Raw genomic sequence first — 23,339 nt, 5'->3', positions numbered from 1 at the left:
TATTATAGTTGTTTTTAGGTGTCACAAACCATGCCCATATAAAGCAGAAAATTTAATGAATAAATGTTGCGTGTATTCTAACTCCCCCACCAGCCAGCCATTTCTCATCTCTCTCTCTCTCTCCCCTCAGGCCTCCCTATTCCCTGAGTCCCTCAACAATATTGAAATTAGAGCAATTAATAATGTTACAATGGTTTCTAAGTGTTCAAAGGAAAAGAATAATGCATCTCTCACTTTAAAACAAAAGCTAGACGTGATCAAGCTTAGTGGGGGAGACATAATGAAAGCTAAGATAGGCCATAAGCTAGGCTTCTTATGCTAAACAGTTAGACAAGTTGCAACTGCAAAGCAAAAGTTCTTGAAGGAGATTAAAAGTGCAATTACACCGAACATATGAATGATAAGAATGTGAAATAGCCTTATTGCTGATATGGAGAAAGTTTTATTGGTCCGGATAAAAGACCAGCCAATCATAACATTTCCTTAAGCCAAAGCCTAATTCAGAGCAATGTCCTAACTCTTTAATTCTATGAAGGCTGAGAGAGGTGAGGAAGCTGCAGAAGAAAAGTTGCAAGCTAGCAGAGTTTGGCTCAGGAGGTTTACGGAAAGAAGCCATCTCTATAACATAAAAGTCCAAGGTGAAGCAAGAAGTGCTGGTGGAGAAGCTGCAGTACGTTATCCAGAAGATCTAGCTAAGATCATTGACAAAGGTGGCTATACTTGACAATGGATTTGCAATGTCAATGAAGCCTCATATTAGAAGATATCATTTGGGACTTTCACAGCTAAAGAGATATGAAGCCAGCCGGGTGAAGTGGCTCACACTTGTAATCCCAGCGCTTTGGGAGGCCAAGGTGGGCGGATCACCTGAGGTCAGGAGTTCCAGACCAGCCTGGTCAACATGGTAAAACCCCATCTCTACTAAAAACAAAAAATTAGCTGGGCGTGGTATCAGGCACCTGTAATCCCAGCTACTCGGGAGGCTGAGGCAGGAGAATCGCTTGAAACCGGGAGATGGAGGTTGCAGTGAGCCGAGGTCACACCACTGTACTTCAGCCTGGGCAACAAGAGCAAAACTCCATCGCAAAAAAAAAAAAAAAAAAAAAAAAAAAACCCGAGAGATATGAAGTCGATGTCTGGTTTCAAAGCTTCAAAGGACAGGCTGACTCTCTTGTTAGGGGCCGATGCAGCTGGTGACTTTAAGTTGAAACCAGCGCTTATCTAACATTCTGAAAATCCTAGGCCTCTCAAGAATTATGCTAAATCTACTCTGCCTGTGCTCTAGAAATGAAACAACAAAGCCTAGATGATAGCACCTCTATTTATAACACGGTGTACTAAATATTTCAAGCCTATGGTTGAAATCTACTGCTTAGGAAAAGAGATTTCTTTCAAAATATTGCTGTTCCTTGATAATGCAATGATAACCTATTGATAAACCTAGTCACCCAAGAACTTGGATGGAGATGTACAAGGGGATAAATATTGTTTTCATGTCTGCTAACACAGTAACTATTTGACAGCCCATAGAATAAAGAGAAATTTTGAACCTCATCTCTTATCTTTTTTTTTTTTTTTTTTTGAGACGGAGTCTCGCTCTGTCACCCAGGCTGGAATGCGGTGGCGCGATCTCGGCTCACTGCAAGCTGCGCCTCCCGGGTTTACGCCATTCTCCTGCCTCAGCCTCCCGAGTAGCTGGGACTACAGACGCCCGCCACCACGCCCGGCTAATTTTTTTGTATTTTTAGTAGAGACGCGGTTTCATCGTGTTAGCCAGGATGGTCTCCATCTCCTAACCTCGTGATCCGCCCGCCTCGGCCTCCCAAAGCGCTGGGATTACAGGCGTGAGCCACAGCGCCCGGCCCTAAGTCTTATCTTTTAAGAAATACATTTCATAAAGCTACATGGATAGTAATTCCTCTGATAGATTTGGACAAAGTAAATTGAAAACCTTCTGGAAAGGATTTATCATTCTTAATGTTATTAAGAACATTTGTGATTCATGAGAGGAAGTCAAAATATTGACATGAACAGGAGTTTGGAAAAAGTTAATTTCAACCCTCATGGATGACTTTGAGGAGTTCATGGCTTCAGTGGAGGGAGTAACTGCAGATGTGAAAATAGCAAGAGAGCTAGAATTAAAAGCAGAGCCTGAAGATGTAACTGAATTATTTTAATCTCATGATAAAACTTGAAAAAAATGAGGAGTTGCTTCTTACGGATCAACGAAGAAAGTGGTTTTTGAGATGGAATTTACTCCTGGTGAAGATGCTATAAATATTGTTGAAAGGACAACAAAAGATTTACAATATTGCATCAACCTAGCTAATAAGGCAGTGGCAAGGTTTGAGAGGATTCACTCCAGTTTGAAAAGAAGTTCTACTGTGGGCAAAATATTATCAAATAGCATTGCATGCTACTCAGAAATCTTTTGTTAAATGAAGTGTCAATCAATGAGGCAAGTCGTTGTCTTATTTTAAGAATTTCTACAGCCATCTTGATCAGCAACCACTACCTTGATCAGTCAGCAACCTTGAACATAAAGTCAAGACCCTTCACCAGCAAAAAGATTATGACTCATTGAAGGTTCAGATGTTCATTAGCTTTTTTTTAACAATAAGTATTTTAAATCGATGTGTATGTTGTTGATCTTTAATTTTTTACTTCAAGATCATTGAATATGTATGTAGTTTTTTTAGACAATGCTACTGCATATTTAATAAACTACAATATAGTGTAAACATAACTTTTGTATGCACTGAGAAACCAAAAAACTTTGTGAGTCTTTATTGCAATATTTGCTGCCTTGGCTTTTTCTGGAACTGGGCCTGCGATATCTCCGAGGTATGGCTGTAATTGCTTCTTTTAATAAATATGTTTTTATAAAGGAAAGTTTATATAATCATACATAGAAAACAAATACATATTTTTATAAATGGAATATAAGTAGAAAAATAAATGCTATTACATAAATAATATTATTAAATTATAGCTAGATTCCATTGCCTGCCAAGTCCCAGGGTCTGAAGCCTACTATTTCCCTGTGGGGAGAAAAAAAAAAGACATTTCTCCTTGAAGTATTCAGAAGAATAAAAAGGGAATGAAGAAAAACGACAAGAAAATTTTTTAAAATACCTTTCCACTTAGGGATGCACAACCCAGATCCTCCTTCAAGGATTTATGGGATGTAGAGCTGCAGGGTTTGCAGTCAGTAGATGGCTTCCAGCTGCGGTCTCCTTCAGTGCCATCTCAGCTGTGGAGAGCCACCCTATCCTAGTTCAAGTCCTTCCCAGAGCAGTACACATCCAGTGACTGAGTGAGTCAAGGGTATAAGGCCTGGCTGGTTTGGCCCAATGAGAGATTACTCTGACAGGCAACACTTGCGCTGGAGCTTCCTGCAGGGCTGGTTGAGCCTTCGTTAGGCCTACATCATGGTTTGACTTCTTCCTCTGCTCAATCCCAATTTCTTTCTCTTTCTTCCACAGATGTAGATCTCTAATAAATATCTCTACCCCAAACTCCACCTCAGCATCTGCTTCTGTAGAATCCAGCCTGGGATAAAGATTTTTATTTATTTATTTATTTATTTTTTTGAGATGGAGTGGAGTCTCCCTCTGTCACCAAGGCTGGAGTGCAGTGGTGCCATCTTGGCTCACTGCAACCTCCACCTCCTGGGTTCAAGTGATTCTCCTGCCTCAGCCTCCCGAGTAGCTGGGACTACAGGCACCCACCACCATGCCCAGCTAATTTATGTATTTTTAGGAGAGGCAGGGTTTCATCATGTTGGCCAGGTTGGTTTTGATGTTTAATATTGGGTCAATTTGCCACTAGAATGTAGTCTAGTGCCACAAAGATAAAAACTAAAATTTACCCAATGTAAATGATGAGTTAATGGGTGCAGCACACCAACATGACACATGTATACATATGTAACAAACCTGCATGTTGTGCACATGTACCGTAGAACTTAAAGTATAATAAAAAAAAGAAAAAAAATTAATGTTCTACTTGCACTTGATAAAGTTTTTTCACCTCCAGAATTTCACAATTTTATTAAATCTCAAATAACAATAATAATTCCTCACCGAACTTCTTTATTCAATGAAAAAACACATATAAAGAATTTAAGACAGGACTTGTTCCAGAGACTATTCTAGATTTAAATTATGAACTATAGTATATTTTCATTGCTCTGTAATAAAAATTTGAAACAAACCACAAATGTGAACCACCTATGTGGTTTAAATTTTCTAGTGGCCACATATAAAAAAGCAAACTACGTTGAAATTAATTTTAATAATATATTTTATTTTACCCAACATATTCAAAATATTATTTCAACATGTGGTCAATTCAAAAAATTATTAATGACAATTTTACTTTTTGGGGGTATACAAAGTCTTCAAAAACTGGTGCATATCTCAGCACTTGGCGCTCATGTCATTTTGTATGTGCCATGCTTCAACTGCTCAGTAACAACATGTGGCTGGTGGCTGCCATATTGACAACACAGTTCTAGAGCAAACCTTGGGTTATATCGCCAATCCATGGTTAGCCTTCCATAAAAATTGAGAATTTTAGAAGCTAAAATGTCACAGGAAATCTACAGAAGGCTGGACTAGGATGAAGTCAGTGAGAGGAAATACCTTGAGAGAGCTCACTTTCTCTCCTAAATGCTCTTGGTCTGAAAGTTGAGAGTCTCCCAGCTAGTATGCTAGACAGATAATTAGTGGAAACATAAATTTCATTTATTCAGAGAAATTCCTTCCCCAAATTTAGCAGAAATATAATTCAAGGTTTTAAATACATAGTTATACTCTTCATCAAAGATCTTATGTATAGCAAAATGTGAAAAAAGTCCCATTCTCAGGGGGTGGAAAATAAAATAAAAAATGTAAAAGAAAATTTGAGTATAAGAAGATATGCTGATGTTCCAAGATGTCTTTTTGAGACTGCTAGGATGAAACAATATTATTTCTGATATTCAGAAGGAGCAGGGGAGAAATTAAAAGAGTTAAAACTAAAAAAAAAAAAAAGAAATGATGAAGAAGGAGCATCAGCCTGTTATTATCACCCACTCATGTATGGAATCAATAAATAGTGCCTGAGTACTAAAAGTATGAAAGAGTTAGCATTTATTGATAGTTGAACATGTGTCACTCACTGTCTTAAGTACATACATGGATTGAACAATCACATTGTAGGTATGATTATAATCCCAATATGATGTATGAGGGAATTGAAGTAAGAAGTTAATCAATAAACCCAAGGTCATACACCCAGTGTAGGATAGAATCAAAACTATCTCAGGCAGTCTAATTCCAGAACTGTACCCTTAACCACCATGAATTGCTAAGTGGAAAACAAAGATAAATCGAAGTTAGTTAATCACTTTTTTAAAACTTAAGCCCTAGAGAGAGGGATAAGCACATCAATAGATCTGATAATAGAGACAGTGAAATGTATGAGGCCAGGAAAAAGTTCAGTGGGAGCACCTGGAAGAGTTTAATATGTTCCTCCTTATCTTACAGATGAGGAAAATCAAGTCTAGCAATAGCTCACTAATGTGTTCAAATATTGTGAAAGAACCCTGTTTAAAACAAAATCTTGTTTCTCCCAGGGGTGTAGTGAGGCACTCTTAGTCCGTTCTCTGCAAAGTGGTGGCTGTTCTTCTAATAAAATCACATTTCAGTTTCTTCCCCTTTATCCAAGGGCTTTATGCACAAACTTTCCAGTTTTTCAAGGTTTCCATATTGTTGAGTGCTTTTTGATTAACATTTTACGTACCAGATCATATGCAAATAATATCAGTTACTCAGGCAGTAACTCAGAAAGTAAATACAGTAAATATGAGGAAAGAAAACTGTCACACCTACTCATGTGCTCTAGTCACTTGAGAATATGTGTGGATGAGAATTAAAGGATATTTCAGCTGAAAAATGGAAGGATTTATTGCTCTCAGGCTGTCATGTTACATTTATGAGAGTGGATTTTATGTTTCTCAAGATATCTTGCTCATGAGGACAACTCATTTATAATCCAAGCATAGCTCCTCTGATTATCTTGGGAAATATATCTGCAGATGCTGTGTTGAAACAACCGGAGACCCCAAGGCTATATTTTTCAATATAAAAACACTCTGTTATTCATAAATGACATTATGTTACCTACAACTGTTCTTGTTGACATATGTGAATTCCATAAAGCAGTATTTCCCAAAGTGTCCTTAAGGTTTTCTGTGGGGGAAAAATAGTTCCAAAATCAAAGACATTGGGATATATGGGTTACATTATTTATTTCATAACTTCTCAGGGACTTTAATATGCTAATATGGAAGCTAAATTTACAAGTACTTGCCAAAAATATTTGATCAAAATCTTCACCCACACCACCCCTGTTTATTTTTATTTGTTGAGGAGTGTTTTCTAGATTTAGGGTTGGTCTAAATATGTGAATGTAAACCATATACAATTGCCAATATTTGACCATTTTTATTTTACAAAAATGGTAACAGGATGCAGTTCTATTTAAATAGTTTGGCAACACTGTGTTAAAGCTCAATTCTAAGAGCTGTCCAGGGATTTAGATTATACTTTGATTTCTGCTTCAGAACCCTTCCTAATGTTCACCAACCTCTAACTTAATCTAGGTTTGCTCTTGATACAAGAATGTATTCTACTTGTCAGAATGTCTGTGTAGGTATCGACTCTCCATGGTGGGCCTCTCACAGACAAGTGGAACTTCTTTATTATTATTATAATTATTATCATCATTAGATTAATATAATCTGACCTCTTACCTCTAATGATACATTTTACCAGAAAATAAATTCTATCTCATTGCTTGAGAAAGTTGGATCCAGGCTCTATACTCCATCGATAAATTCATTTAATCTGCAGGAAATCAATAATCATGACACAATTAGTGGTGGTAGTGGTGTGACAGTTATAGTAATACCAGCTAATGGACATTACAATCCACTCAAATTTGAAACACAAAAGCTTAATTTATTTCTTTTTCAAACAAGAGAGAAATCAAGAGCTGCAAACCCTTGCTAAGCAAAGAATGTTTTTCTGTGGATTTTTGGAGAAGTGTAGAATTTACATTAAATCTAAATAAAGCAGTGCTTTTATTGACTAAAAGTAAAAGGGGACATATGAGATGAAAGGCGGGGTAAAAACGTCCAAAAATAATCTCCTTTATAAAAGTAATGAAAATTCTGGCAAAATTAACTTTTTTTGTAACCACATGAATTAACTAAAGTCTTAAAGCAATTTAAAGGGCCTTTATTGAGGAAAATGGCTGAATATCTTGACAAAAGCAACCTTTGTCACATTTCAACTCGTTCTGCTCTTAGCTTTTCCCAAGATTCATGATAACCTTGCAAAACAACAGCCCCCAGTTATGTTAAAATCAGCACCCTGGCAGCCACTAGAGAAGGCATAATTGGAACTGAACTGCTTCAAAGCATCCTCCCCAAAGAATTGTCATTATTTGACCTGTCTGGTGGTTCCCTAGAAGAACTCACTTGCGAGGATTGTCTTTGCCTGATGTGGAAAACATCAAATACAAACACTTTTTTCCTTGGGTAGGTTTTTCAAAAACAATTAGCAGCAAATGTTTAACATTGCAGCTGCCTGAGGCAGTAGATAACATATAGGGAAAATAATAGGCTACTTAAAATAATTTAAAAGGAAAAGCTGGGGAATGAGATGTTCATAGGGGTTTTTTAAAATGTCAGTATAATCCTGAGAATCTAGATTGTTACATATATGTGTAGGGCTACTATGCACATGCCCAGAGTTGTGTACAACCTCAGAAAGGACCTGAGAAGGCCCTGAGATTTTAGCTTGGAAAGACAAGAGACTCTGTGCAAATAGAAACTAAAGGCTTAGGCAGAGTTGTAAACTGCTTGACTGAGTGTTGAAAGCACACACACACACACACACACACACACACACACACACACACACAGAGATGTAAAGCTCCACAGCAAACAGCAAGAGATATACTGGTTTCAGGCATTTAAGGAAATGTTTGTCCAAACATTAGCAGACCACCAAAATAACTGAGCAGAGACTTTGTGGCCACACACAACAGAGAACACAGACTTTATAGAATTCGTTTTAAAAAGTCACTAAACAAACAGCCAGCAACAACAATAATATCTCGGAAAGGGGAAGAATCTGATTTCCAGAGCTCCCACATTACATTACTTCAAATGTTCAACCTTCAAAAAAAATTACTAGATATGCAAAGAAATAAGAAACATCTAAAATGCAGCATGGTCCTGGGGGAAGACCAAATGTTATACTTACTAGAAAAGACTTCAAGTCAACTGTTTCAAAATGTTAAAAGAACTAAAATAAGCTATATCTAAAAAACTAAAGAAAGTTGTGAGAATAATGGCTCACCAAATACAGAATATTAATAAGAGATATAAATTACATTTAAAGAGAATAAAATAGAAAGTCTATACCTAAAAGTATGATGATGGAAATGAAAAATTCACCAGAGCATTTCGACAGCAGATTTTATTAAGCAGGACAAAGAAAAAAGGTCAACTGAGGTTATCCAGGATGAGGAATAGGAAAATCAAAAAGAAGAAAAATGACAAGAGCCTCAGAGACCTATGGGACACTTTCAAACGTACCAACATATGGATAATGTGAGCTCAAGAAAGAGAAGAAAGACAGAAAGGGGAAAAATACTTTTTAGAATACTGGTAAAAAACTTGCCAATTTGACAAAAAAAAAAAAAAAAAAAAAATTTACCTACCCTTCCAGGAAGTCAACAAATCCAAGTAGGATAAACTCAAGGAAATCCATATCTGCATACATGAAAATCAAACAAAGACAAAGAGAGAGGTGACATCATATACAAGTATCTGCATTAAGATTAACAACTTATTTCACATCAGAAACCATGGAGAACAAAACGCAGTAGGATAACATACTCAAAGTGCTGGGCAAGGGGCCAGGGGGTCAGTATCAATTGATAATTCTTTTCTTTTTTTTTTTTCGACACGGAGTCTCGCTCTGTCACCCAGGCTGGAGTGCAGTGGTGCGATCTCGGCTCACTCCAAGCTCCGCCTCCCAGGTTCATGCCATTCTCCTTCCTCAGCCTCCCGAGTAGCTGGGACTACAGGCACCTGCCGCCACACCTGGTGAAATTTTTTTTTTTTTTTTTGGTATTTTTGGTAGAGACAGGGTTTCACTGTGTTAGCCAGGATGGTGTCGATCTCCTGACCTCGTGATCTGCAAGCCTCAGCCTCCCAAAGTGCTAGGATTACAGGCGTCAGCCACCATGCCCGGCCTGATAATTCTATATCTAGCAAAACATTCCTTCAAAAATAAGGAAGCAATTAAGATATTCTCAGAAAAATAAGAGAAAATTTGTTGCTAGCATATTCACTCTACAAGCATACTAAAGGAAGTCTTCAGGATAAAATGAAAAGACAGTAGAAAGTAGCTCAAATCCACATAAAGAAGAGCTCTAGTAAAGGTAACCACTTAGGTAAATATAAATGTATAAATATATTTTTGCAAGTAACTTCTTTTCCCCTTTCTATCTGATTTAAAGGCAGTTTCATAAAACATTGATTATAAAACTATGTTAATGGTTATGCAATGTATGATTTAATTTATATGAGAATAAGAGTGCAAGGGAATAAGGAAGGAACTGAGCTATATAGAAGCAAAGTTTTTTGCAGTTTTGAATTTAAGTTGGTTATTAATACAAACTAGATTGTTATAAGCTGAGATGTTAATTATAATACCCATGGCAATCACTAAGAAAAAATAACTAAATAAATATCTAAAAGAAATGACAAGAGCATTAAAATGGCATGTTAGAAAATATCTACTTAACACAAAAGAAGGCAATAGTGTAGGAAAAGAGGGAAGAAAAGACAAAAGACATATAGAAAACAAATAGCACAATGTGAGATGTAAATCTTACCTTATCAGTAATTGCATTATCTATGAATGGATTAGGCATTTCAGTAAAAAAGCAGAGATTAATAGAATGAATTTTTTAGTAACATAATACAACTATATTTTATCTGCAAGAGACCCACTTTAGGTTCAAAGACACATATAAGTTAAAAGTTCAAGAATGAAAAGAGATGTGCCATATAAATGGTAACTGAAAGAGAAATGGAGTGCCTATACTAGCATCAAACAAAATAGATCTAAGTTGCAATTAACTTAGAGACAAAGAAGGACTTTTTATAATAATAAACAGGATAATCCATTATGAAGACATCACAACTATAAACATATGTGCACTTAAAATTAGAGTCCCCAAATACAGGAAGGAAAGCTGACAGAATTAAAGGAAAAAAGAGAAAGTGAACAATAACAGTTGAAGACTCAATACCTTACTTTAGATAATGGCAAAACAAATAAGAAGGAAAATTATCAAGGAAATAGAATACTTGGACAACACTATAGACCAATGAAACCTAACAAATACATATAAAACATTCTGACAACAGAATAATACACATTTTTCTCGAGTGCACATGAAATCATTTTCAGAATAAAGTATATATTAGGCCATAATACAAATCTTAATACAATGAAACATACTTTGTAATCATAAAAAGTATGTTTGCTGACCACAATGAAATAAAATCTGAAATCATTAACAGGAAAATATCTTGATAATTCAAAAATGTGTGGACATTAAACACTTTCCTATGTAGCTAATGGGTGAAATCACAAGATAAATTAGAAAATACTTTGAACTGAATAAAAATGAAAATGAAACATATCAAACATATGGAATGTGGCAAAAGAAATGCTTAGAAATTTATAGGCGTATGAGCCTATCTCATGAAAACGTGATCTCCAATCAGTAATCTGATCTTCCACATTAAAAATTAGAAAAGAACAAACTATACCCAAAACAAGTAGAAAGTTTTTAAAAAGAGAGAATAGAGAAATAGTAAATTAATAAAACCCAGTTCTTTTGTAAATCAACAAATTTGATAAACATTTATTTAGACCAAGCTTGTCCAACACATGGCCCACTGGCCACATGTGGGCTAGGATGGCTTTGATGTGACCCAACACCAATTGGTAAACTTTCTTAAAACACTATGAGATTTTTGTGTGTGTGTCATTTTTTTTTAAGCTCATCAGCTCTTGTTAGTGTTAATGTATTTTATGTGTGGCCCAAGACAATTCTTCCAATGTGGTCCAGGGTAACCAAAAGATTGGATACCCCTGAGACTGAACAAATAAAAGAGGGAGGAGAGTGAAGTCACAAAAACCAGAATAGAAGAAGAAATATATAATTAGAATTCCTTATAAAAATAAATATTTCTATGAAAATCACATTTGATTTTTTGCTAATATGAACCAACTGCTCTAAAATTCACACGGAAATGCAAGGGATCCAGAATAGCCAACACAATCTTTAAAAATACAAACCAAGTTGGATGGCTCACATCTTGCAATTTTAAAACTTACTATAAAATTAAACAACCAAGACTGTGAGGCATTGACATAAGGATAGATATATAGATCAATGGGATAAAATTGAGAGTCCAGAAATCAATTCATAATTTTTTGTCCAATTACTTTTTTTTTACAAGAGTAGAAAGATAATTCAATAAAGAATAGTCTTTCGAAAAATAGTGCTAAAACAACTGAATATCCGCATGAAAAATAATGAAGTTGGACCCTCTGCCTCATACCATTCACATGTATTAACTGAAAATAAATCAAAGAACTAAATGCAAAAGCTAAAATTATCTTCTATAAGAAAATTATCTTCTATAAGAAAACCTAGATGTGAAGCTGTATAAAGCTGTATTAGGGAATGGCTTTATAGATATGAAACCAAAAGCATAATCAAAAAAAGAAAACAATGATAAATTATGCTTTATCCAAATTAAAAACCTTTGTGCTGCAAAGTATGCTATCAAGAGAGTGAAAATACAATCCACAGAATGGGAGAAAATATTTGCAGGTCATCCATCTGAAAAGGGACTAATATCAGGAATACATGAAGTGCCCTTGTAATTCAACAATTTGGGAAACTTAATAAGCCAATTTAGAAATGAGCAAAGGACTTGAATAAACATTTCTCCAAAGAATATATATATATATATTCTTTATATATATATATTCTTTATTTATATTATTTATATATATATATATAAATTGCCGATAAGCACATGAAAACACGCTCAACATCATTAATTATTTGGTAAATGCAAATCAAGACCACAATAAAGTATCTCTTCACACCCTTTGAGGTGGCTATATTAAAAACATAGATAAGAGGAAGTGTTGGTGAGGATGTGGAGAAATTGGGGCCCTCACAGATTGCTGGTGGAAATATAAGTGGTACACCCACTTCGAAGACAGTTTGACAGTTCTTCTGAAAGTTAAAACATAGAGTTACCAAACAATTCATCAATTCCATTCTTAGGTATGTATCCAAGAGAATTGAAAACATATGCACACAAAAAAATGTATACATAAATGTTCACAGCAGCATTATTTATAGTAGTAAAACATGGAAACAATCCAAATGTCCATCAATTGAGGAACTGATTTTAAAAATGTGGTGGTATAGCCATACAATAAAATGATTCAGTCACAAAATATATTGAGGTACTGACACAGGCTATAACATGGATGGACTGTGAAAAAACTATTTTAAGTAAAATAAGTAAAATACAAGAGGCTACATATTATATAACTCCATTCATATAAAATATACAAAATATGCAATTTCATAGAGACCATAAATAGATTAGTGTTTGCCAGGGTCTGAGAGTGACTGCTATTGGTTATGGAGTGTTTTCTATGGGTGAAGAAAACATTCTGAAATTAGAAAGTGGTAATAATTGCATAATTGTAAGACAGCAAAGTATAAAGGGGTCACCAGAGAACCTTCGACCAGCCTGCACACTGGGAGGAGTGCACGCTGGGGTAGGGCCTCAGGAAGTTCATGTCATTTGCAGGGGTGAGGAACCTGGCCCCTCCTCTTTCTGGATGGTACCTGGGATTCAATCTGTGAGGTGGGGGGCCTATAATAGCAGGACTCTCGCTCTCCTGAAAGTCCCTGTTTTGCTTTTTTTCCTTTTTGCCCAATAAATTCCATTTTTCTTACCTTCAAAGTTTCTGCGAGCCTAATATTTCATCGTCATGTGACAAGGACCCTGTTTTTAGCTGAACTAAGGAGAATGTCCAACAACAACTTTGGTGCCCAATGTGGGGATTGAGAAGGGGTGAATGAAATGGCGACTCAAAACCTCTCACTGTTGCTTCTAAGCATTTTGGTCTTAAGGCATTCTTCTTTTTTTTTTTTTTTTCCGGACAGTAATGACATTTATTTTTTCTTTTACAATACTGGAGGAGGTTCACACCCACCCCAACAGCCACAGGCATGTGCAAGGGATGGTTGGGTGGGGCAGCTCCCTGCTCCCTCCTCCTTCTTCCCTACTGGCTGGGGTGCATGGCCGTGTCTGTCGCATGTGTGCACAGTGTACAATGGCCACACAGGGCAGGAATGAGCCACAGCAGCTGCCTGGCCTCAAGGCACCCCATACAGCTGGCTGGCATTCCCTGCCACACACCCGTGGAGTTTCCCCATCCCCCAGCCAGGGAGGCCCGCTCTGTCCCACAGCAATTAAGCTTTTCTCTCTGGTGGAGGAACTAGTTGCATAAGAGGTTTTTACCCCAGGCATCCTTTTTTCTCCTCCGCCCCATCAGCAGTTAACTTTTAAACGTTTTTGTTCCTTTTGGAAGAAGTTATACTAGGCTAGGAATGATAAGGATTACTGTTTATATTCTCTGTAAATTTTTAATTGTGAAAAAGCATTTACGAGGCTGGTCTTAAGCTGTAGCCAATCTTATGTGCTTTGCATATCTGTATGGTTTGTAGCCGACTTCATTGCAGGCCTCTGTCTTGTTTTACCTCTTGGTTGTGTGGCCTGTGACCCCGTGGCAAGGCTTTGTTTAGCAATTCTGCCTTAGGGAATGAGTCCTTTCTCATTTAATATCTGCATGTTTTCCTAGCCCTGTCTCTTAAAGGCCTCCACCTAGGGACTGGGTTTTCCCGTCTGTGTATGTATATATGTGTTATGTGTATGATGTCTGTAAAAAGAGCTCTAATTAATTTGGCCTAACGGAAGATAAGCACTTGGATCAAATATATTTTAAAAGGAAGACAAAAGTTGTGGTACCTTTCGGTTCACATGACTTTAATCTTTGAGATATAAAAACAGCCTTAAAAATTATTGGTAAAATTCAGATACCATCGAAATGTAAATAGGTGGACTAAATTATGCAGGTCAGATGCAAGGTTTGGCAAGTGTTTTAAAGTTACATTCAGCTTTTTAAGTTTTGAGAACTATTTAACTTCCCTGTCCCACAATTGATAAGGCCTGGGGACCATATGGAACTAATTACACCCTTAATTATGCTGGAAGGAGTCAAACCTTGCTGCATTTAACACTCAATTAAAACAACTTGCCAGGTTTTACATTAAAGTTAAAAATTGCTAAAATTTACCATTATAACTTGTAATTGAAACTACTGGAAATAGATTTACATGCGAGGTCTGTGTGAACAGTAAAATGTTTTTTAGTAAAAGGTTATAAGAAGGCATAGAAATGTAAATATTTGCCTAGGGTTAAGTGATTGTTTTAAATTAGATAAGATAAAGCTGAAAGTTCAAACAAGTGGTGAAAGGTTTCTAAAAATTAAGCTTGCAAAAGAAATTCTGTGTGTGAACAATGAGTGGAATTCAAAAGGTTATTACATAGTTGTTTTGTAAATTGAGTATTGAAATAAAAACACGACAAGGTTTTCTTAAGGCACTAATCTGCTCTTTAGCAAAATTTGTAAAGGGTTATAAAAGGTTTATAAGAATCTTACCTCATGGTCAAATTGATTAAGATTACATAGAATAAGGTTTCATTTAACAATTGGGTTTGACAACAGTAGACTAATGTAAGGGTGAAATTTTGGATTTCTCTCCTTTATACAAGATTTTCATGTAATAGTAAAGGATAGTGAAAGATTTTCATTTGCCTTAAGAATAGACTGCCAAGGCAAAGGAAGAGAAGATAGGAGATGAATTGTTTGGAAAGCTAAGTCTTCTCTCTTAATGAGTAAAGATTTTTGCTTCTTTAAAATTCTGAATCATCATTTGGCAAAATAAATAATTTATGGCTCTGTGGAATTCTATTTTATAACATCAAGTGTTTTAATCCTCTAACATATGTAACAGGCTTCCCCAAATCAAACTTCGGTTTCAATATTTTCTTTCTTGACACCTGGATTTTCAGAGGCTCCAGAAGAGCCCCTGGATTGTCCAGAAAAGAGAGGTAAACAGGATTAGTTGACATGTTTAGGTACATGGGATTGCCAAAATGGTGTTCAATCCTCTTTAGGTTATATTTTGGTGAATAATACTAATATGTGTTTCAAAATTGTATAGCATTTAAAAAATTCTAATGTCTAATAATGTGCTATCAATCATAGTTTAGGTTGTTATGTTAAGTTATTGAAAACCACGGAGATAACCAAACTTCTTTGTCAATTGTGTTTCTAACTGTGTCTACCCTGGACATTTTGCTATTCACAGACATTTTATTCCTTGTTTTAATCCTTTTTAAAGGATGGTTTATGATAAGCTACAGAACTTTGACAGGTGTTCTCAAATACGAGTTTCTGATAACTTTGGAGATTGTAACATTAGAATAAAGGAAAAATGTACAGGACTCAAGAAGAGCTGATATGTTCATGAATATCAAGCAAAACAAGAACTAAATGTATTGAACTCAGAAAACTTAAATAATCTTTTTAACTTTTGCTTGGAATATTGCTGATCCTTGTTTTGTTCTCACAGTCATGGAAACATATTTTGAACTATTTACAGCCTTTAATAACTAAGTAAGGTATACTCCTATGAACAAAATTTGGAGCATGTTTATTTCTCTCTGCCTGGTTCCTCTAGAATTTGGAAACTATCTGTGAGTATTCTTAACTTATGGCCATATGGTTCTTTGCATCAGTGCAATAAGAATCCATTTTTGTTTTGCAACAGGACACAATTGGAGAAACTGGTTATTTTACCAAGAATTTGACTGGAAGGGTATGCTTCCCTTTAAGGAGTCAAGCTCAAATTGCAGAGCCAATAAAAGTCCCTTGGGGAAAAACAAATTGGCCTCATACTCTTGCCTATGCGGTCCTTGTACAGGGTTCCTGACCTGTGGTAAATACAGAATGTCACTTTCTAACAGACCTAGGTGCTCCAAGTTCATCTTGGGACGTTAAGAGGAGAGGCTCACCTAACTCACAGGTATTTGAGGATAAAAACCCATCACTGGGCTCAGCTTTAAAAGGTTTTATCAGGCTGGGCGCGGTGGCTCACACCTGTAATCCCAGCACTTTGGGAGTCCAAGGTGGCGGATTGCGAGGTCAGGATATCAAGACCATCTTGGCTAACACAGTGAAACCCTGTCTCTACTAAAAAATACAAAAAATTAGCCAGGCATGGTGGTGGGCACCTGTAGTCCCAGCTACTCGAGAGGCTGAGGCAGGAGAATGGCATGAACCCAGGAGGCGGAGCTTGCAGTGAGCCAAGATTGCGCCACTGTACTCCAGCCTGCGTGACAGAGCGAGACTCTGTCTCAAAAAAAAAAAAGAGGTTTTATCTGTGATTCCTTATGGCACAAAGTTCCATCAAAGCCAATCCAAAAGGCTTATGTAGAAATAGTTATTCTGGCTGCATTTTCCGCAAATAATCAGGCCAAGTATAAGAATAAAATCTATTTTTCAAACAGCTCAGTCTTATCATGATTTTTTTTTTATAAAAATGAGGACTGGAGAGATTGAAATTATGTTTCAAAACTCACCATAAGTTTGTCATTAAATTCTAAACTCATTAGTTTTTTACGTTTTTGCCTACATTTTTTTACTAACCCTGTTTGTTCCTGTGAACCAACCAGCAATCTCTCACTACAGCTCAGAAAGAAAAAGAAAAATGGGTATTGTGAAAATCTGGATCAATATCCTAGTTCTGAGCAATCATCCTGCAAATCCTGCCAGGCAATGGGAATAAATAGGATGCCCATCACTTGGAGGATTCCTTTTGGAAAAGTAAGACCAAGGGAGCTAACAAAAGCCAAACACAATGCACCTAAATCCCAGCAAGCATAACTATAGCTACCAGTTATCTTTATGTGTCACAAGACATCCTTTTCTCTCCCTTGTTGGAGGAAGACTCAGTTCCACAATTTCACCTTAGCATTTGGCTATGATAAGGAGTTCATACAACCCCACCCCTTGAGACATATTTTTGTCCCAATCTCAATTCCAAGCTTCCAGTCAAAGCCCTAGGAAAGAAAACTGGATCTGAAGGATCCAGAGGCAGACAATGATGAACGTTAAAAGGCACAGCACAGGTGAGTATGGCTATTCCTGCCAATTAAGCCAAGCTTCCCATTTCACGGATAAAGGCCATGCTAGTGTCCATGGGCATGAATGAGGTATAGGTAATTCAAGGCTACTGACAGCAGGGTAGACAGGGTGTATGTGGGTAAGAGTGAATAATTCCCACCTCCCTACCTTCCCTGTTAACATGGGTGAAAGCCATTTTAACACCCATGGTGGCACTTGCCAAGGTTGCCAGGACTTGGGGATGTAAGGACAGAAGAGGGAAACAGATGCTTTTCCTTCTCTCCCTCAGGTACCCTGGGTATCTTCTAGAAGAGGAAGGGAATCAGAGATGCCTGCTCTCCTCTTTCTAGAAGGGTAGCCATTCATCTTCAGTCTGTACCTCTTTCAAATGCATCCTGAAGCCCTGGGACTCCTTTGAAAAAAATGCCTTCTTTTTTCCCTGACTCCTTCTCTGTCTTCTCTTCACAGATAGGTAATTATGTCTTCATACTATGGGACACTTCCCTCAGATGCATCCTCTAAACTGGAAAGAGTTAATTTCCCAAAGCTTAAACTGGTTGGCTTAGGATTGGGCTCAGGGGAAGAGAACCCAGAAACTCAACATGCTGACAAAAGGGTAAAGTTTTTTACCAGTCGGATTTTTGGCCTCCCTCTCTCTGTGAAAAACAGTAAAAGGTCTCAGTATTTTTAAATTTTCCTCACCCCTCCCCGTGTTTCATTTTGACACGTTTTCTAATAACCCAGTGTGTCTTTTCTTGCCTTCAAGCCATCAAACTCCAAACGGTCATGCAACTGGAGCCTCCGGCGATGGTCCCTTTTGCCAGGGACCCTGAGATAGGCCTCCGAGGGAGCTCTGACTGCCATTTCCCCAAAACAGCCCCCACTATCAGCAGGAAACAGTTAAGGATCAGTCTTCATCCTTATTCTTATCCTTATTCTAATGGCAGTTAGATGTACTTCTTTATAGGAGGGAATGAGACAGCCAGGTGGATGGGGTCCCCAGAGAAACTTCAACCAACACGCACAGTGGGAGGAATGCACACTGTGGTGGAGCCACAGAAGTCCACCCCATTTGCAGAGGGGAGGAGCCTGGCTCCTCCTCTTCCTGGTTGGTATCTGGGATTCAATCTGTAAAGCAGGAAGCCTATACTAGTAAAACTCTTGCTCTGCTGAGAGTCCCTGTTTCCCATTTTTTTTCATTTTTGCCCAACAAATTCCATTTTTTTCACCCTTCAAAGTATCTGTGAGCCTAATATTTCATGGTTGTGTGACAAGGACCCCATTTTTAGCTGAACTAAGGAGAAAGTCCTACAACAATTGAATGAATATACTAAAAGTCATTGAATTGTACACTGTAGATGCATTTTATAGTATGTAAATTATATCTCACTAAATATAGATACATATTTGATGATATATGTGTGTGTTTTCTCTATATAACTATTATATATGATAAGTCATATATATGTATATGTGTATGTGTGTGTATATATATGTGTGGGTGTATATACACACACACACACACACACACACGAACATCTATATAATAAAGTAAAACAAGTTTGGGATGACCTTAGAGTCCTATTTCACTGGAGACTATAGTGTTAAAATAAATGTGTTATGTTGTGCCTGCCTTGTTTGCTGTGAAATCCTAATCTTTGTGGGCCCAACTGAACCAAGAAAACTGAGAGTTGCCTTGTGTGCCCTGAAACCACAGGGTCAGAAAAATATAAGACTAGTGGGGGCTTCAGTTTCTCTGTGGTAAAGTGAAGATTGTTCCATTTGCAACCACTAGGTTGGAATGAAGATCACTGTTACGTTAAATAATAGTACCAGTAGTATAACAATTATTCATATTCTGTCATAGACCAGGCAGTGCCATTTAATCCCTGATTTAGGTCATTTAATTCATATGGTTGTAACCATAATTGTTTAATTGCACAGTGCACACAGCAATTCAATATGCCAAGACACCAGGTTGCAGCAGAGAAAGATTTAATTGTAGGGTCACCTAACAAGGAGATGAGAAAAAACTTTAAATCTATCTCTCTAAGGAATTTGGACTTCGGGTTTTTAAGGTTTAGAATGGGCCAAAACATGGACATTATTGATTGGTCAAAGAGTACAGGGTCATGGAACCTGGAGATGAAAAAGCCATATTCTCATGCTGATCCTGTTCCTCTGTGGAAGGTCTTCAAATTGGTTGCTGGAATAAAAGATCTGCAAAACATCTTAAGGGATCCTTAAGCAAAAGCCTTTCTAGTGTGAGAGATCCTGTGTATAGAAACAATGGAGATGCAAATCAACTCTTAAATAGTTTTTGACCCCAATGTCAAAAATCCTATCTGTAGGAATGATGCGTATGCACATGTTCAGAATCTAGTGCTAAGTGACCTTTAGCAACAAGGAAGGGATGAGGCCAAAGTGCAGCCTTATTAATGCTTAATTATAACTATATTTCTGTCCAAAACCCAGTATGCAATTCTTGTCAACCTTTTGGAGGTGGTTTCATGATAATCCTATAAAATATGTATTATCCTTGTTTTATACATTCAGAAACTCGGGCACAATGAGGTAGAAAGACTTGCCCAAGAGAAGATCATGGGGATGTCTGGGGAGGACAGTCTCTCAGGAAGCCCCATGATACCTACCTCCTGGTATTCACACCCCATGTAATCTCCTCTCCAGAAGTGTGTACAGACCTGTGACTTGCTTCTAAGCAACAGAATGCTGAGAAGGTGATGAAATGTAAATTCCATGATGATTTTATGTAAGATTATAATGCTTATGATCTGAGAGACCAAAATACACACCCCTTTATCAACTAGGATAGACCCTAAGGTTACAGAATCAAAAATTACCTACAGATAGAGGGTTTAGGGCTTGGTTGGCATGAATGGCAACTTCCTAAATTCCTAGAGCTGCAAAAGAATCACACTTGCTAAACTTCCTAACAATGGAGCTATCAGACCCTTCTAACTCTGGTTTACAACCCAGATCACTAAAACTCTGATTAGAAGGAGAACTGGCCTTACAAACACTCTTTCCTGATAAGCAACTGTAGACCTCAAGCCAGTTTCAGCAGAGACTGCACAAACTGCCTTTGTATCGTAGACTTTACTTTTTGATGTAAAGAGCCAAATTCTGTCTCATCTTAATGCTAAAACCCTGCCCCAGTGTGAACATGGGAATGTACGTTACATGTAGGTTTACCATCGTGCACGTGTTCAATCCCTCTCATAAATACGTATAACTTTTCCTCAAACCTGCTAAATACATATGACTCTATTATGTAATACAGACCCTGTAAGGCATAATAACGTCAGTCTCTGGTAAACTCCAGAGACTGTCTCTTCCAGGTTTGTAAACTGATATCACAGATGAAGCTCTCCCTTCTGAGAGACAGGATTAGCTGGATTTCCTAGGCCAACTAAGAATCCCTAAGCCTAGCTGAGAAGGTAACTGCATCCACCTTTAAACACGGGGCTTGCAACTTAGCTCACACCCGACTAATCAGGTAGTAAAGAGAGCTCACTAAAATGCTAATTAGGCAAAAACAGGAGGTAAAAAAGTAGCCAATCATCTATCCCCTGAGAGCACAGCGGGAGGGACAATGATCGGGATATAAACCCAGGGATTGGAGCCAGCAATGGCTACCCTCTTTGGTCCCCTCCCTTTGTATGGCAGCTCTGTTTTCACTCTATTTCACTCTATTAAATCTTGCAACTGCACTCTCTTCTGGTCTGTGTTTGTTATGGCTTGAGTTGAGCTTTCGCTCACCATCCACCACTGCTGTTTGCTGCCGTCGTAGACCCGCGGCTGACTTCCATCCCTCTGGATGGAAGTGACACCTGAAGGGTGTCCGCCATGCTTCTGATCCAGCAAGGCACCCACTGCTGCTCCCAATAGGGCTAAAGGCTTGCCATTGTTCCCGCACGGCTAAGTGCCTGGGTTCATCCTAATCGAGATGAACACTAGTCACTGGGTTCCGCGGTTCTCTTCTGTGACCCAAGGCTTCTAATAGAGCTATAACACTCACTGCATGGCCCAAGATTCCATTCCTTGGAATCCATGAGGCCAAGAACCCCAGGTCAGAGAAAAGGAGGCTTGCCACCATCTTAGAAGTGGCCTGCCACTATCTTGGGAGCTCTGGGAGCAAGGACCCCTGGTAACACTTCTATTCAGCCATCCTGGTGATCTTTTGGATAACATACTCTTCTTGGGAGCTGATTCTTTTCCTTGATGGCTATGATGTAGCAAGTGGCAATGTTGGGTAGGTTCACATGGCAAAAAACTTAGGAAAGGAACTTAGGGAGGCAGTCTCCAGCCAACAGTTAGCCAAAAAAAAAAAAGAAAAAAAGAAAAAAAAAGCCCCTCAGTCCTACTGTAAATACCCAATGGGTTCACCTTGCCCACTGCCTAGACGGAGCTGATTTATCAAGACAGGGAAATTGCAATAGAGAAAGAATAATTTATGAAGAGCTGGCTGTGCAGGAGACAGGAGTTTTATTATTACTCAAATCAGTCTCCCTGAAAACTCAGGGATCAGAGTTTTCAAGCATAATTTGGTGGGTAGCGGGGCCAGTGAATTGGGAGTGCTGATTGGTTGCCTCTGGGATGAAATCATAGGGAGTTGAAGCTGTTCTTTTATGCTGAGTCAGTTCCTGGGTGGGGGCCACACAACTGGTTGGCAGGTCCAGGTGAGGCCATCCAGTTGTTAGAAATGCAAAAATTTGAAAAGGCATCTTAAAAGGCCCACTTTAGGTTCACAACAGTGATGTTACCTTTAAGAATAATTGGCAAAGTTGCAAATTTTATGACCTCTGGAATAACGGCTGGTAATATTTAGAATTCCAGCTCCTCTCATTCTAACTTGGTGGCTGGAGGCCTTTCATTAATTTTACAATTAACAGTTTAGCTTTTGGGAAGGGCTGTTATTTAAACTATAAACTAAATTCCTTCCCAAGCCTAGTTCGGCCTACATCCAGGAATGGACAAGGACAGTTTAGAGGTTAGAAGCAAGGTGAAGTTGGTTAGGTCTGATATCTTTCACTGTTATAATTTCTTAGTTATCATGTTTGCAAAGGCGGTTTCACTATAACCACAAGGAACTGAATTCAGCAAACCTCCACATGAGGCTGGAAGTGGATCCTTTCCCAGTTGAGTCTTGAGATGAGGCTATAGCCCTGGCTAATACATGGCTTGCGGTCTGAGACCTTAAAGCAGAGAACTCAGCTAATCCATGCCCAGACTCCTGATCCAGAGAGACTGAGAAAATAAATCTGTGTTATTTTAAGCCATTAAGCACATGTAGAAACCAAAAATAAAATTCTAAGGCCCCCCAGCCCTCTGAATGGACTTCCTCCTCAGCCAGGCCTCTTAAAATTTAACCTGAGAGTCTGTTTCAGGCCATGATGGAAAGTGGGGGCTGAACATGCCTCATTATACCTCTTCAGCATTAACATCAACACAGACTTTAAGTCTGATAAGAAACATTTTGCAACCTATTCTCCCTGAAGCCTGCTAGCTAAAAGCTTTGTTTGCATGATTAAACTTTGGTCTCCACAGCCTCTTATCTTAACCTAGACATTCCTTTCTGTTTGATACCAGATCTTTAGAGAAATTCAGCCGTCAACCAGAAAATGCTTAAATTTACCTTTAGCCTAGAAACCCCCACCCCGCCCACCACCCCACTTTGAGTTGTTCCGCCTTTCTGGACCAAACCAATGTATTTCTCAAATTGATTGATTTATGTCTCATGTCTCCCTAAGATATGTAAAACCAAGCTGCACACCAACACCTTGGGCACATGTTCTCTGGACCTCCCGAGGGCTGAGTCATGGTCCATGGTCACTGATATTTGGCTCAGAATAAATGTTTTCAAATATTTTACAGTTTCACTCTTCGTTG

The 23,339-nt window shown here is 37.9% G+C and overlaps 2 long non-coding RNA genes across 3 annotated transcripts in view; one reads left to right on the top strand and one right to left on the bottom strand.

The window, feature by feature from the left end:
• The window catches only part of LOC107970553 (uncharacterized), a 585,037-nt gene that overhangs the window by 462,607 nt on the left and 99,091 nt on the right, over nucleotides 1-23,339 (top strand). The gene's annotated exons all lie outside the window — the stretch shown is intronic.
• LOC134809517 (uncharacterized) lies at nucleotides 19,410-21,377 on the bottom strand. The gene is made up of 3 exons (XR_010155445.1): nucleotides 21,210-21,377; nucleotides 20,081-20,159; nucleotides 19,410-19,703 (listed from the first exon to the last, which is right to left on the bottom strand). It is a non-coding gene; the product is annotated as an uncharacterized LOC134809517 (long non-coding RNA).

The sequence above is a fragment of the Pan troglodytes genome, chromosome 2, assembly GCF_028858775.2.
Source record: "Pan troglodytes isolate AG18354 chromosome 2, NHGRI_mPanTro3-v2.0_pri, whole genome shotgun sequence".
Lineage (NCBI taxonomy): Eukaryota > Metazoa > Chordata > Mammalia > Primates > Hominidae > Pan > Pan troglodytes.
This window is presented reverse-complemented; position numbering and strand designations above follow the sequence as displayed.